Source organism: Pan paniscus, chromosome 21 (assembly GCF_029289425.2).
Source record: "Pan paniscus chromosome 21, NHGRI_mPanPan1-v2.0_pri, whole genome shotgun sequence".
Lineage (NCBI taxonomy): Eukaryota > Metazoa > Chordata > Mammalia > Primates > Hominidae > Pan > Pan paniscus.
Window position 1 is genome coordinate 39,883,692 of NC_073270.2, and position 16,126 is coordinate 39,899,817.

The window sequence follows — 16,126 nt, forward strand, 5'->3', positions numbered from 1 at the left end:
ACATTGCGCTTACAGGCCCCAGAGTTCAGGACAGGTAGAAAGGATGAATCGGACCTTAAAAGAGACCTTAACTAAATTGACTATAGAGACTGGCGCTAATTAGGTAGTCCTTCTCCCCTATGCTCTGTTCCAGGCCCATAATACCCCTTACAAACTAGGCCTTACCCCTTACGAAATCATGTATGGCAGACCTCCACCCCTAGTTCCTAGCTTAAAAGATGACCTGCTTAAGTCTGAAACAGAAAATGTCTCTGAATTCTTATTTTCCTTACAAGCCTTACAGAAAATTCACCAAGAAATCTGGCCCAAGCTGAAAGAGCTATATGAGACCAGTCCCCCACCGACACCCCATCCGTACCAGCCAGGAGACTAGGTCCTAGTTAAGCGACACTGACAAGAGACCCTAGAGCCCAGGTGGAAAGGACCACTCCAAGTACTCCTGACCACACCCACCGCCCTGAAAGTAGAAGGCATTGCGTCGTGGATCCATTACACCCACGTCAAGCCAGTGGACCCAACCTCCGACCTTCTGAGGCCAATCATGGCGGCGGCTGAAGCACCAGACTCGTGGACTGTGGACAGAGCTAAGAACAACCCCTTAAAACTCACCCTGCGCCGGCAGCATAGCTCACTGCAAACATGCAGTTAGGTAGTCTAACTCTAACATTGGTTGCCCTAGTGGCCGCTGGAGAAAACATAAAAGCCAGCTCCTAATTCCTTTATCTGGAGATTCTGGCTTTATGAAAACCAAACCCACCCTAGGCAACCTCATAAGCCCAGGAAACTAGTGGCCAGTGCAGATTGCCCCTCCTCAAGGTACAATAGCCCAATTTTACTAAATTTTACCGATTTCCCAGTAGCCAAACCAGTGGCACCAATAATATGCTTCAAGTATGATCAGACTAAATACAATTGTAAGCATTATTGGTGGCACCAAAGTGCCGGCTGCCCTTATAACTATTGTAACATCCATAAATACCAATGGTGAGGTAGAAAAGAACAGAGAGATCCCAGATGGCCCTTCCATCACAGACAAGATAGAGACCTTTCATATACATGAATAGTTAAAGACCCCTAGAACTCCCGCTAGACCACGCCTCAACACGAGGCTGTATACTACTCCTCCGCCTCCACATGGCCTAGCAGTCACCTCTATCTGTGGCAAGGTCTGGTGCAGGTACGGCCCCTGGTCCATGGAAATATCCAGCGACAAGAAAACCGCCTGACACAAGATTTACGTCCTTTTTCCTGGTTAAAATTATTGCAAGAAAGACTAGAACTTGCCAACCTTACAAGACTTCACAGCCTGTCTGGCTGCTTTCTGTGTGCCACTCTAAGGCGTCCACCGCTAACCGCTGTCCCCCTGCCATGAGGATCCTCCACCTCTGCCCAAGCTAACAACCACCAAAACCTCTCATATGCCCCTATCCCTAACGTGCCACTATACCTAAACCCCAGTCAAGACCCTACTGTTTCTCAAGAACTAATTCCAGCCTCTGCAACATCACTGCAACGCCCCCTAACATCACCTTAAGGGCTCCGTCAGGCATATTCTTCTGGTGTAATAGAACATTATCTAAAAACCTATCAAGCCCCTCTGTTACCAACCTACTGTGTCTTCCTGTCACATTAGTTCCCCGGTTAACTCTACTTACTGCCGGCGAGTTCCTAAGGTATACCAGTAACTGGACTAGTGCTGTTATTCACCCAGACCCTAGACCGAGACCTGCACAAGCCATATTTCTCCCCCTCATTGCAGGAATCTCCCTCACCGCATCCTTCATGGCGGCCGGACTGGCTAGAGGAGCCCTAAGTCACACCCTCATAGAAAGTAACAAGCTGTACCAACAATTTGCCGTTGCTATGGAGGAGTCAGCTAAGTCCCTTGCCTCCCTCCAGCGGCAGCTCACGTCCCTAGCACAAGTAACCTTGCAGAACCGGAAGGCCTTAGACCTACTCACTGCTGAAAAAAGAAGTACGTGTATGTTTCTAAAAGAAGACTGTTGTTTCTACATAAATGAATCAAGGCTTGTAGAAGACCAGGTCCAACAGTTACGCAAGTTAAGCACAGAAGTAAGAACACGGCAGTTTGCTTCAGCTGCAGACCAATGGTAGAACTCATCTATGTTTTCTCTGTTAGCCCCCTTCCTTGGACCCCTGCTAAGTCTACTATTTCTGCTTACCGTAGGACCTTGTGTTGTTAACAGAATTTTGCGGTTCGTTAAAAAAAGTTTGACACTGTACAACTCATAGTACTCAGAGCCCAATACCAACATGTAAACGCTGAAACAGAATCAGACTTATAAGACCCAAGATTGGCTCTAAAAATACCTGAAAAGAAGAAGGAGGAAATGAAAGGAGCCAGGCACATTCCTCAGCCCCGAGCTCAAAACAAACAAGCCCAGTACAAACACATCCCATCCTCCCATCCCACCACATATTGCCATATATCTCTCAAACTTCCTGAGCCCAGTACAAACACCACCAGGAAAGTCTCCGATAAAAGGACAGCCGTTTAAAGTTTTACTGAAAGAGCAGGAACCAAAAGAATTCCTTTGTTCCCCTGTAACTTTCAGGCTATAAAAAGCAAACACTTGCATTGTTCAAGGCCCTCTTGTATGCGGTGAAATAGAAGGACCAGGTTCGAACTTGTAGTAAAGATCCTTGCCGCTTAGCTTTGACTCTGGACTCTAGTAGTCTTCTTTAAAGAACAAACAGTCTAAGCATAACAGAACAATGAGTAAGGGAAAATGGGGTGGGGGAGACAGAAAGAATCCCTGCCTCCTCCATAAATTAGACTTATGCCAGACAGGAACACTCATGTTTAGACAAAATTGGGAGTCTGAAATAAACCTAATAAAGAAGAAACTAGAGGTTAGAAGAGAATTGACATAGCAGATACGGCTGAAATTAAAATACAAAATTAAAAAATACAAAAATTGGCCAGGCGCGGTGGCTCATGCCTGTAATCCTAGCAGTTTGGGAGGCCGAGGTGGGTGGATCACCTGAGGTCAGGAGTTCAACACCAGCCTGACCAACATGGTGAAACCCCATCTCTACTAAAAATATAAATAATTAGCTGGGCGTGGTCATGGGCACCTGTAACCCCAGCTATTCAGGAGGCTCAGGCAGGAGAATTGCTTGAACCCAGGAGGCAGAGGTTGCAGTGAGCCGAGATCACGCCACTGCACTCCAGCCTGGGCAACAAGAGCAAAACTCTGTCTCAAAAACAAAAAACAAACAAACAAACAAAAATTAGCCGGGTGTGGTGGTGCACACCTGTAATCCCAGCTACTCAGGAGGCTGAGGCACAAGAATCACTTGAACCTGGGAGGCTGAGGTTACAGTGAGCCGAGATCACACCACTGCACTCCAGCCTGGGTGACAAAGCAAGACTCTGTCTCAAAAAAAAAAAAAAGAAAAGAAAAGAAGAAGTTTGCATTTTATGTTGTAGACATTGGGAAATTGTATCAGTCTGTTAGGGCTACCATAACAAAGTACTGCAGACTGGGTGACTTAAACAACAGAAATCTATTTTCTCATAGTTCTGAAAGCTAGAAGTCTGAGATCAAGGTGTTGGCAGGTTTGGTTTCTTCTGAAGCCTCTCTCTTCTCTCCTTGGTTTGCCCACGGCCGTGTTCTCCCTGTATCTGTGTCTTCACCTGGTCTTCCTTCTTTATGTGTCTGTGGCCAAATTTCCTCTTCTTATAAAGATGCAAGTCATATTGGATTAGGGCCTTTTTTTTTCTTTGAGACTGGGTCTCACTCTCTTTCCCAGGCTGAAGTGCAGTGAGGCAATCATAGCCCACCGCAGCCTTGGACTTAGTGGCTTAAGTGATCCTCCTATGCCAGCCTCCCAAGTAGCTAGGACTACAAGTGTGCACCACCATGCCCTACTAATTTTTCTAATTTTTTTTGGAGATGGGGTCTCACTATGATGCCCAAAGTGGTCTCAAATTCCTGGCTTCAAGCAATCCTCCGGCCTTGGCCTTTCAAATTTCTGGAATTACAGGCATGAGCCACCATACCTGGCCATGGCCTCATCTTTAATTACCTCTTTAAAGACCATGTCTCCAAATGCAGGCACATTCTAAGGTACTAGGGCATAGAACTTCAACAAACTTCAACATATGAATTTTTTTTTTTTTTTTTTTGAGACAGAGTCTCACTGTCACCCAGGTTGGAGTGCAGTGGCATGATTTCAACTCACTGCAACCTCTGCCTCCTGGGTTCAAGCAATTCTCCTGCCTCAGCCTCCCAAGTGGCTGGGATTACAGGTGTGTGCCACCGCGCCCGGCTAATTTGTCTTTTTAGCAGAGACAGGGTTTCACCATGTTGTCCAGGCTGGTCTTGAACTCCTTTTTTTTTTTTTTGAGATGGAGTTTTGCTGTTGTTGCCCAGGCTGGAGTGCAGTGGCGCGATCTCAGCTCACTGCAACCTCCACCTTCTGATTTCAAGCAATTCTCCTGCCTCAGCCTCCCAAGTAGCTGGGATTACAGGCACCCACCACCACACCCAGCTAATTTTTTTGTGTTTTTAGTAGAGATGGGGTTTCACCATGTTGGCCAGGCTAGTCTTGAACTCCTGACCTCGTGATCCGCCCACATCCCCCTCCCAAAGTGCTGAGATTACAGGTGTGAGCCACCATGCCCGGCCAGTCTTGAACTCCTAACATCAAGTGATCCACCTGCCTTGGCCTCCCAAAATGCTGGGATTACAGGGATGAACAACCATGCCAGGCCTCAACATATGGATTTTTATGGGAAAACAATTCAGCCCGTAAGAGGAGCCATCAAAGACTTTTTTTCCCACTACTTCATATGTTTTATTTTGTTGTATATTCTTCTAGAACCAGGTTCATTTTTTCAGTTTTGTAGAAAAATAGATGTTCCAGCCACCATTTACATAATTATCTAGTTTTTTAAGACCAATCAGATATGTTCCCTGGAAAGATGAATAGAAGAATTTTTTTTTTTTTTTTTTTTTTGAGATGGGGTCTCGCTCTGTCTCCCAGGCTGGAGTGCAGTGGCACAATCTTGGCTCACTGCAACCTCCACCTCCCGGGTTCAAGCGATTATCCTGCCTTAGCCTCCTGAGTAGCTGGGATTATAGGCACGTGCCACCACGCCTGGCTAATTTTTGTATTTTTAGTAGAGATGGGGTTCCACCATGTTGGCCAGTCTGGTCTCGAACTCCTGACCTCGTGATCTGCCCACTTTGGCTTCCCAAAGTGCTGGGATTACAGGCATGAGCCACTGCACCCAGCCGAATAGAAGACTTAAAAAAAATTTTTTTTTGTAGGGATGGAGTCTCACTGTGTTGCCCAGGCTGGTCTTGAACTCCTGGGCTCAAGCAATTCTCCCACTTTGGCCTCCCAAAGCACTGAGATTACAGGCATGAGCCACTGTGCCTAGTTCACATGGAAGACTTTTTTTTTTTTTTTTTTTTTTTTAAATACAGAGTCTTGCTCTCCCCCAGGCTGGAGTGCAGTAGTGCAATCTCGGCTTAGAAAAACCACCACCTGCCAGGTTCAAGCAATTCTCCTGCCTCAGCCTCCCAAGTAGCTGGGATTACAGGCACCCACCACCATGCCCGGCTAATTTTGTTGCATTTTTAATAGAGATGGGCTTTTGCCATGTTGGTCAGGCTAGTCTCGAACCCCTGACTTCAGGTAATCCACTCACCACAGCCTCCCAAATTGCTGGGATTACAGGTGTGAGCCATCGTGCCCAGCCTGAAAACTTTTAAGTAGAGAAGGGCAAGAACAGATCTATACTTGAAAACATTACTGGTAACAGTGTGGAGAATGGACTGAAGGAGGAAAAGAGAAGAGGTATGAAGGCTTGTTAGAGTCTTTTGGAATTTCCCAGGCAAATAAATGATAAAAGCCTGAATTAGCCTACTCTCTGACACCTGATTAGAATATAAATCACCTATAGATAGAGTGGCTTATGAGCGGTTGATGACTTCCCACTAGGATGAATTATTTCATACAGGATGTTTATGCACATTTGCTTTGAAGAGGGAGAAAGGCTTTTCCTATTGTCACAGCTGCCAGCATTCACCCAGGCAAGCTTCCAGCTTGCTTATGTCTGCGGCTTGATTTTATAGTCTGCGTTTTGTTGGAAAATAAATTATTTGGGGGCTGCTTTTTATTAAAAGGGAAACCTTACCGAGGACTTCCTCACCCTTACTATCTGCCTAAATAATTTCTTTTTAACTCCTATATCAAAAAATCCACAAAACATGGAATTGGGCCCTATTTGGATTCTACGTTCTGGAATTACTGGGTGAATAACCTTGGGAAAGTCATTTCATCTCTCTGAACTTCCATTTTATGATATGTAAAATGGAGATGATAATTTCTACCATGCAAGTTTGTTAAAATAATTAAATGAGATCAGGCCAGGCAAGGTGGCTCACACCTGTTATCCCAGCAAGTTGGGAGGCCAAGGCGGGTGGATCACCTGAGGTCAGGAGCTCAAGAACAGCCTGGCCAACATGGCGAAACCCCGTCTCTACTAAAAATACAAAAATTAGCCGGGTGTGGTGGTGCACGCCTGTAATTCCAGCTACTCGGGAGGCTGAGGCAGGAGAATTGCCTGGACCCAGGAGGCAGAGGTTGCAGTGAGCTGAGATTGCGCCACTGCACTCCAGCCTGGGCAACAAGAGCAAAACTCCGTCTCAAAAAAAAAAAAAGAAAGAAAGAAAAAACAGAATTAAATGACATCATGAATGAAAACTACTTTTATTTTTTATTTTTATTTATTTATTTTTTTGAGACAGGATCTTGCTGGAGTGCAGTGGCGTGATCATGGCTCTCTGCAGCCTCAACTTCCCAGGCTCAAGTGATCCTCCCACCTCAGCCTCCTAAGTAGCTGGAACTTCAAGTGCTCACCACCACACTTGGCTAATTTTTTGTAGAGACGGAATCTCATTATGTTGCCCAGGCTGGTCTCGAACTCCTGGGCTCAAGCGATCCTCCCACCTCGGCCTCCCAAAGTGCTGGGATAACAGGCATGAGCCACCGTGCCTGGCCTGATCTCATTTAATTATGTTAACAAACTTGCATGGTAGAAATTATCATCTCCATTTTACATATCATAAAATGGAAGTTCAGAGAGATAAAATGAGCCACCTCACCCAGCCCATGAAAAGTATTTTAAATATCTGTACACATGTTATTTATTGCACTTGATATCCCTAAAAGATACTTTTATGTCTGTAGGTGGGAGTGGGAAGCAGATATTTGTTACAGAGAACAATAGTGGCTATGATTTACTGAGTTGCCTGCTATGAGTCCTGGATGTGAGCCATAGAGTACCTCTTTCTTCTAGAAGGGATCCCTAGGTCACAGGAGCTGGTTGGGTAGTAGTTGTATCAACATCTGAGAAAAACATGACTCTTCTGTGGGCTATTTGGATCTGATTACCAGAAAAGAAAAAAAATGTGGTTTGATTTCAATAAATGCTAGAATTTGTAGGGGCAGATTTAGTATCACTAAGACAAAGGAAAGAGAGCACATTGACAAAAGAAGGAAAAAAAAAAGAGAAAGAGAGCCTCAGAAGGAACATGAAAACAAAAAGCAAAAACTAGAAAAGACACTAGAAAAGGAAAAACAGACTTTCCCAAGTGTCTCCTATTTCAGACTTTGTATTCATGTTTCATTTCTCATTGTTGTCTCTTGAGGAAGAACTATTCTGTTTAATATAATTTATGCATAGTGAATGTCAACATATTGTTAGTAATACTGTTGTTACAACAAATGATTCCAGAAAATTTTGGCTTGAGTTTGTTATTACATATAATAATTAGCATTTCTATAAATTCCATACATCACTCAAATCCTTCAGATGTGGGATTGCTGAGGAAATGACTTTGAAACTGAAACCTGAAGGATAAGTAAGATTTAGTTCTGAGAAGAATGGGGGAAGAATAGTCCAGGCAGAGGAAATGCCATGTTTATAGCCCTGAGACAGGAAAGAGTTCATCGTGGAGTTCATCAAAGCAGGCTCATGTGGCAGATCTCGGGAGTCTATGCAGGCAAAACTTGGTAAAAAAAAAAAAAAAATTCTTCTTTTGTGTCTCATGTGCTTAGAGTTGACACTAATTGTTAAGTGTCTTGGGTGTCCAGGCTCGAACAACTGTTAACAGTTGAAACAGCTACCCATGAGGCCAGGACTAGTTCTGCCCCAGTGAGGACAAAGAGATTTGAGGAGAGGAGAAAAAATCGAACTTAAGGATCCAGCATATTTATTCAGTATGTCCTCATTCATAGCTCTCCCTTTTTTTGTTTTTGTTTTTGAGACACAGTCTTGCTCTGTTGCCCAGGCTGGAGTGCAGTGGCACAGCCACGGATCACTGCAGTCTTGACCTCCCAGGCTCAAGTGATCCTCCCGCCTCAGCCTCCCCGGTATTTGAGACTACAAGGGTGTGCCACCCTGCCCAGCTAATTTTTTTTTATAGAGACAGGGTCTCACTATGTTGACCAGGCTGGTCTCAAACTCCTGGGCTCAAGGGATCCTCTCACTTTAGCTTCCCAAAGTTCTGGGATTACAGGCTTGAGCCACCACACCCAGCTAGTATGCCCTCATAGGTAGAGTGTTTAAAGTTTAATTGTTTTTATTTTCTTAACACTCTACTATAGTTTTTTATGGTGTTAATTTTTCTGGTGATTTGGTGACCAGTCTAGTTTCAGCATCCCCTGTTTCTGTGATTGCCACTCCTGCTGCCATCATCACCTCTGTGGCTGTTTACTAGGCCAGGCACTTTATTTCTTATTTTTTTTCCGAGACGGAGTCTTGCTGTGTCGCCCAGCCAGGAGTGCAGTGGTGCGATCTTGGCTCACTGCAACTTCCACCTCCCAGGTTCAAGCAATTCCCCTGCCTCAGCCTCCTGGGTAGCTGGGATTACAGGCACACACTACCACGCCTGGCTAATTTTTGTATTTTTAGTAGAGACAGGGTTTCACCACGTTGGCCAGGCTGGTCTCGAACTCCAGACCTCGTGATCCACCTACCTCAGCCTCCCAAAGTGCTGGGATTACAGGCGTGAGCCACCACACTTGGCCAGCCAGGCACTTTAAAGCCACCTTTGACTCTTCTGTCCTTTATAAGAACAATAGATTTCACCTCTGTGTTGTCTCTCTGATGAGTTACCTCTGGTCTATTCTTATGGCCACGGACTGTGTTAGGTTCTTTACTTAGTTTCCTGACTCCAGCCTCATCCAGCTTAATCTGTCCTTCGGGTTCCTGCCATTATTTGTCCTCTTTGAATACTGTTCTAATTCTGCCCCTTTCTTAGCTCTGACCGTTTTCTCTGTCCACAAATTCCCACAAAGCTGTCTCACCTGTAGGCCTCAAAAATGCATCATCCTTGGGCCACGCGTGGTGGCTTACTCCTTTAATCCCAGCACTTTGGGAGGCCAACGCAGGAGGATCCCTCCAGGCCAGGATTTCAAAGCTGCCTTGAGCCATGATCATGCCATTGCACTCCAGCCTGGGCAACAGAGCAAGACCCTGTCTCTAAAAGCAATACAAACAAAACAGAAGGTATCATTCTTCATTCTTTTTGTTTTGTTTTGTTTGAGATGGGTCTTGCCCTGTTGCCCAGGCTGGCGTGCAGTGGTGCAATCTCAGCTCACTGCAACCTCCACCTCCCAGGTTCAAGCGATTCTCCTACCTCAGCCTCCCAAGATTACAGGCACCATGTCCGGCTAATTTTTTTGTATTTTTAGTGGAGATGGGGGTTTCGCCATATTGGCCAGGCTGGTCTCGAACTCCTGACCTCAAGTAATCTGCCTGCCTCTGCCTACCAGAGTGCTGGGATTACACGCTTGAGCCATCGTGCCTGGCCCAGAATGTATCGTCCTTAAGATTACGTCAGACTTTGCCCTTGTTCTGCCTTTCTAGTATACTTCTTTTCCTATCCCCAACTCACTTTCTGGCCATCCCAATTTTATAGTCTTCCAGGCCTTTAGGGCTTTCTTTTATTCATTCATTCAATAAATGTTTATTGAGTATCTACTATGTGTCAGACACTGTGTTAGGCACTGGAGATGCATAGTGAGCCAGACAGACACAGTCCCTGCCCTTGCGGAGGCTACACTTTCACAAAAGGATGGTGAAGTTCCAACCAAAGAAATATATCAAGCCAGAGTAAGACAATAAAATTTTCCCCATAGCAGATTAAATAAATTCCTAGGACTCTTCCAGCTGAAAGGTTGAATCTGAAATTAGACTGGGAAGCTAGTGGGCTACAAGTTACTCATCAGTGGTCTAGACTGGGTAGTAAAGGAAAATAAGGTTGGAGGGGTTAAGACTAATTTATGGAAGGCTTTGAATACCAGGCTAATAAGTTTTAAATACAGTTGTAGACAATGATGAGGCATCCACTTTTTCTGATCTGATCCCTTCTTTTTTTTTTTTTTTTTTTGAGACAGAGTCTTGCTCTGTCGCCCAGGCTGGAGTGCAATGGCGCAGTCTCGGCTCACCGCAACCTCCGCCTCCCGGGGTCACGCCATTCTCCTGCCTCAGCCTCCTGAGTAGCTGGGACTACAGGCGCCCGCCACCACCACGCTCGGCTAATTTTTTGTATTTTTAGTAGAGATGGGGTTTCACCGTGTTAGCCAGGATGGTCTCGATCTCCTGACCTCGTGATCTGCCCGCCTCGGCCTCCCAAAGTGCTGGGATTACAGGCATGAGCCACTGCTCCTGGCCCTGATCCCTTCTTTACAGACCCAGAGTCTTGTTTAGTCACCCAGGCTGGGGTTCAGTGGTACAATCATAGCTCACTGCAGCCTTGAACTCCTGGGCTCGAGCAGTCTTCCCGCCTCAGCCTCCCCAGTAGCTGGAACCACAGGTTTGTGCCACCATGCCTAATTGTTTGTTTGTTTTTGTAGAAACAGAGTCTCACTGTGTTGCCCAAGGTAGTCTCAAACAATCATCCCACCTTGGCCTCCCAAAAGTGCTGGGATTATAGGCATAAGCCAACATGCCCTGCTGATCCTTTCTTAAAATTCAGATTCTAGGCTGGGCACAATGGCTCATGCCTGTAATCCCAGCACTTTGGGAGGCTGAGGCAGGTGGATCACCTGAGATCGGGAGTTCGAGACCAGCCCAATCAAGATGGAGAAACCCTGTCTCTATTAAAAATACAAAAGTAGCCGGGCGTGGTGGCGCATGCCTGTAATCCCAGCTACTCCAGAGGCTGAGGCAGGAGCATCACTTGAACGCAGGAGGTGGAGGTTGCAGTGAGCTGAGAACGCGCCATTGAACTCCAGCCTGGACAACAAGAAAGAAACTCCATCTCAAAAAAATAAAAATAAAATAAAATAAAAACGGATCACGAGGTCAGCAGATCGAGACCATCCTGGCTAACACAGTGAAACCCCGTCTCTACTAAAAATACAAAAAATTAGCCAGGTGTGGTGGCGGGCACCTGTAGTCCTAGCTACTTGGGAGGCTGAGGCAGAAGAATGGTGTGAACCCAGGAGGCAGAGCTGGCAGTGAGCCAAGACCACGCCACTGCACTCCAGACTGGGAGACACAGTGAGACTCTGTCCCAAAAAAAAAAAAAAAAAATTCAGATTCTAAAGAACCACTAGCTTTCTTCACTCCCAGGTTTCTTCAACAAAACTGGAAAAGGTAGGTATTGTCTACAAATCTTTACACTAGGTGACTGACTAATGATCTACATTTGAGGTTGCTTCTTTTTTTTTAATTTATTTTTTATTTTATGTATTTATTCATGTTTTTGAGACAGAGTCTTTCTCTTGTCACTCAGGTTGGAGTGCAATGGCACGATCTTAGCTCACTGCAACCTCCGCCTCCTGGGTTCATACCATTCTCTTGCCTCAGCCTCCCAAGTAGCTGGGATTACAGGCGCCCACCACCACGCCCAGCTAACTTTTATATTTTTAGTAGAGACGGGGTTTCGCCATGTTGGCCAGGCTGGTCTCGAACTCCTGACCTCGTGATCCACCCGCCTTGGCCTCCCAACGTGCTGGGATTACAGGCGTTAGCCACCATGCTGGGCTTTTTTTTTTTTTTTTTTTTTCTGAGATGGAGTCTCGCTCTGTCACCCAGGCTGGAGTGCAGTGGTGTGACCTCAGCTCACTGCCACCTCTGCCTCCTGGGTTCAAGCAATTCTCCTGCCTCAGCCTCCCAAATAGCTGGCACTACAGGCGCGTGCCACCACGCCTGGCTAATTGTGTGTGTGTGTGTGTGTGTGTTTTTAGTAGAGATGGGGGTTTCACCATGTTAGCCAGGATGGTCTCGATCTCCTTACCTCGTGATCTGCCCGTCTTGCCCTCCCAAACTGCTGGGATTACAGGCGTGAGCCACCGCACCCGGCCTCATTTTGCATCTATTTTTTTTTTTTTTTTGAGACAGAGTTTCCCTCTGTCATCCAGGCTGGAGTGCAGTGGCGTGATCTTAGCTCACTGCCACCTCTGCCTCCTAGGTTCAAGTCTTTCTCCTGCCTCAGCCTCCTGAATAGCTGGGATTACACGCATGCGCCACCATGCTCAGCTAATTTTTGTATTTTCAGTAGAGACAGGGTTTCGCCATGTTGCCCAGGCTGGTCTCGAACTCCTGACCTCAGGTGATCCGCCTGCCTCGGCCTCCCAAAGTGCTAGGATTACAGATGCGAGCCACCGTGCCCAGCCTGATTCTTTTAATATTTGCATTTCAGCCATCTTTTGTAACTTATATTTTTTCTGATAGTGGAATCAGAGGTTTAAAAAAAAAATCAAAAAGCCAAACCATAAAATTCCATATTCACCTTCTTTCCAGGGCAGAACAAACTGAAGCCTGCCAAACTTGCTCCCTAAAACCAATAGGGTCAGAGGAATGCATGCCTTCCCAGTCTTCTCTGTATCTGCTGGCTTCTTTCTTTTTTCTGGCATGAGCACTCACCTCTAGACCACAGCCAGCCACTCCTCTGAGGGGAAAGCCCAGGAAAAGCTTTCCCTCCTCTGCCTTTACATATCCTTTCTCTCCCTCTGCCCATGTTTCCCAGGTGTTCTACTTGCTGCTACTTTAGTTAACATTTAATGACTATTAATACCATAATCCTTCATAGCTGACATCCTGTAACAACATCCCTTTGCCATCTAAATTACCTAGACCAATAGTAAGGAGATTTTTTAAAGAGCCTGAATTCATTTTCTTTATAGCAATATTAGTTAACCCATAGACAATTAATTATACACACAATCATATTACTTCAGTTTGGCATGGGTTTACACATAGATCGTGCTTTTACAGTTATTTACAGATAACTTCCTTGTCTATTCCCAGCCCATACTAGAATTCCACCTGTAACTTTTCTAGCCATGGTAGAAGTAGCAATTTCCCAAGCTACATTCCACAGTTATTCCTAACTTCTGGGTTAAAAATGCCCACTTCAGAGCCTCTTGAACCCCAACTACTAAAGTACCACTTTGAAATCTGCCTGCAAAAAATGTCCAGACTACCCATTCCCTTCCGCGTCATACACCTTAGTCCATCTGCTCACACCATACTCAGCCTCTTGTCAAGCTTTCCTTACAGCTTTTTCTAAAAATGCCTCATCATGTCACCTACAAGCACAGAGCTGCATATATTGTGTTGCTCTTATCATCACCTTCATTGAAATATTAGGATGACTACATTAGGACAAAAACCTAAAACTCAGTTATATTTTAATTATCCTCACCTTAGATCACAGCCCATCCACAAATCATGTTTGATTTGGGTGGAAAAGGTCATTTTAGCACGAGAGTGTAGTGGTCAAAAGGATAGAATTCTGTCACCTGTTCATAAGTTTAGGCCTTTTTCTTTTTTTTTCTTTTTGAGATGGAGTCTTGCTGTGTCACCCGGGCTCTGGAGTGCAGTGGCGCGATCTTGGCACACTGCAACCTCTGCTTCTCGGGTTCAAGCAATTCTCCTGCCTCAGCCTCCCGAGTTGCTGGGACTACAGGCACACGCTGCCACGCCCAGATAATTTTTTTTTTGTTTTGTATTTTTTTTTTTTTTTTTTAGTAGAGATGGGGTTCACTATGTTGGCCAGGCTGGTCTCGAACTCCTGGCCTCGTGATCCGCCCACCTCGGCCTCCCAAAGTGCTGGGATTACAGGCATGAGCCACCGCACCCAGCCGCTAATTTTTTTTTTTTTTTTTTTTTGTATTTTAGTAGAGACGGGGTTTCACTGTGTTGCCCAGGCTGGTCTCAAACTCCTGAGCTCAGGCAATCCACCCACCTCGGCCTCCCAAAGTGCTAGGATTACAGGCATGAGCCACTGCGCCTGGCCGTTTAGGCCTCTTTTGCTAAAACTGCATGAAAGCATGTGTCAAGAGAACTCAGAGCATGATTGCCCTGGGATTTGACAGCAGGGCTGCACTTCATCATTCTGGGCAGCTCACATCTGGGAATTACTATCAGAAAAATATCTTTGTGCTGTGTCCCTTCTTTCTCACTGACATCTGCTTTGGAGGGGAGATTTGGATGGAGTAAAGTTTCTAAGCAAGTGGGAGAAGGCCTAGAAATAGAACACTTCAAAGTGCAGGCCATAGTCTTTTCTCCTGATATATAATTGATTTTAGAAGATTTAAGCTTTTTCCTCTCTGGAAGCTGGCACCAGTTTTCTCCATTATAGAAAAGCTGCGGCTCTTTAAAGGGATGTAGAAATTTACTTTGACTGGAAAATATCTGAGGAGAGAACAGCTAGTCTTCAAAGTAGGAAAACCATTTGTCAAACGTTCTTGTGCCTCCTACAGGGTAACAAGGAGCTATTGACAGTTTCCTCCTTTCTCCTACAGCCAAGCCAGGCAGGCATTAAAGGACAAACACGGTCTCTAAAAAGAAGGCTCAACAGAAAGCTTGGGTTTGTGAAAAGAAAAGAAAATATTGGAACCCCAAACTCACTATGCCAAAGGGAAAAGTTAAGCTCGGGAACTGAGTCATGCAAAAAACTGCCTTGCTTTCGTTTCTAAACAGATAACTTCAATGTAGAAGCCACCAATATCCCCAGGTGGGGATATCCCTCACCCTAATAATGTAAATTAACCGTTTATCTTCCCAGGTAGAGGACAAAGACAAGAACAGAAATCATCCCAGGCTGGGCGCGGTGGCTCACGCCTGTAATCCCAGCACTTTGGGAGGCCGAGGTGGGCGGATCACGAGGTCAGGAGAACGAGACCATCCTGGCTAACACGCTGAAACCCCGTCTCTACTAAAAAATACAAAAAAAATAGCCGGGCATGGTGGCGGGCGCCTGTAGTCCCAGGTACTGGGGAGGCTGAGGCAGGAGAATGGCGTGAACCCGGGAGGCGGAGCTTGCAGTGAGTTGAGATCGCGCCACTGCACTCCAGCCTGGGCGACAGAGCAAGACTCCGTCTCAAAAAAAAAAAAAAATAGAAATCATCCCTCTGGCCACCCTGAAACAAATGCATATTTGACTTCTTCCTCTACTCTATATTTGTTATCTTACAGAAAATGCAGATTTACTGAGTGCCAGATAAATTGGCTGTTCCTCTTTCCCCTCCTGCCTGCTCCGTCCCCTTTAAATACTGAAGTCCTCAAAACCCTCTTTGGACAACACACGCCACAGATCTGTAGTAAGTTGTTTCTCTTTTTCCTGAGTGTGTTCTCAGCCTTTGCACAATAAACCTCTAAATCAGTTGAGACCTGTCTTAGACACTTTTTTGATTTACAGTTCTTGTTGTTTGAAGATGCCTTGGCTTGTCCTCCCTCCTAAGATTTGCTGGAATCTGACTACTTTGGGGTAGTCTTGGAGCTTCTGCTATTAAACCCTTTTCTTAAAATGTGCTAGGGCTGCCTAGTTGCTCTTCTATGTAAAGAAAAACGTCTCTGAAAGAGTGTGTTGATTTGAAAACTATATTCATCATATTCCAGGAACAGCTTACATTTTCCCACACTTTCATCTTTAAATAAAAAGTTGGCTGGGTGCAGTGGCTCATTGCCTGGCAGCACTTTGGGAGGCCGAGGCAGGCGGATCACGAGGTCAGGAGATCGAGACCATCCTGGCTAACACGGTGAAACCCCGTCTCTACTAAAAATACAAAAAATTAGCCAGACATGGTGGCAGGCGCCTGTGGTCCCAGCTACTTGGGAGTCTGAGGCAGG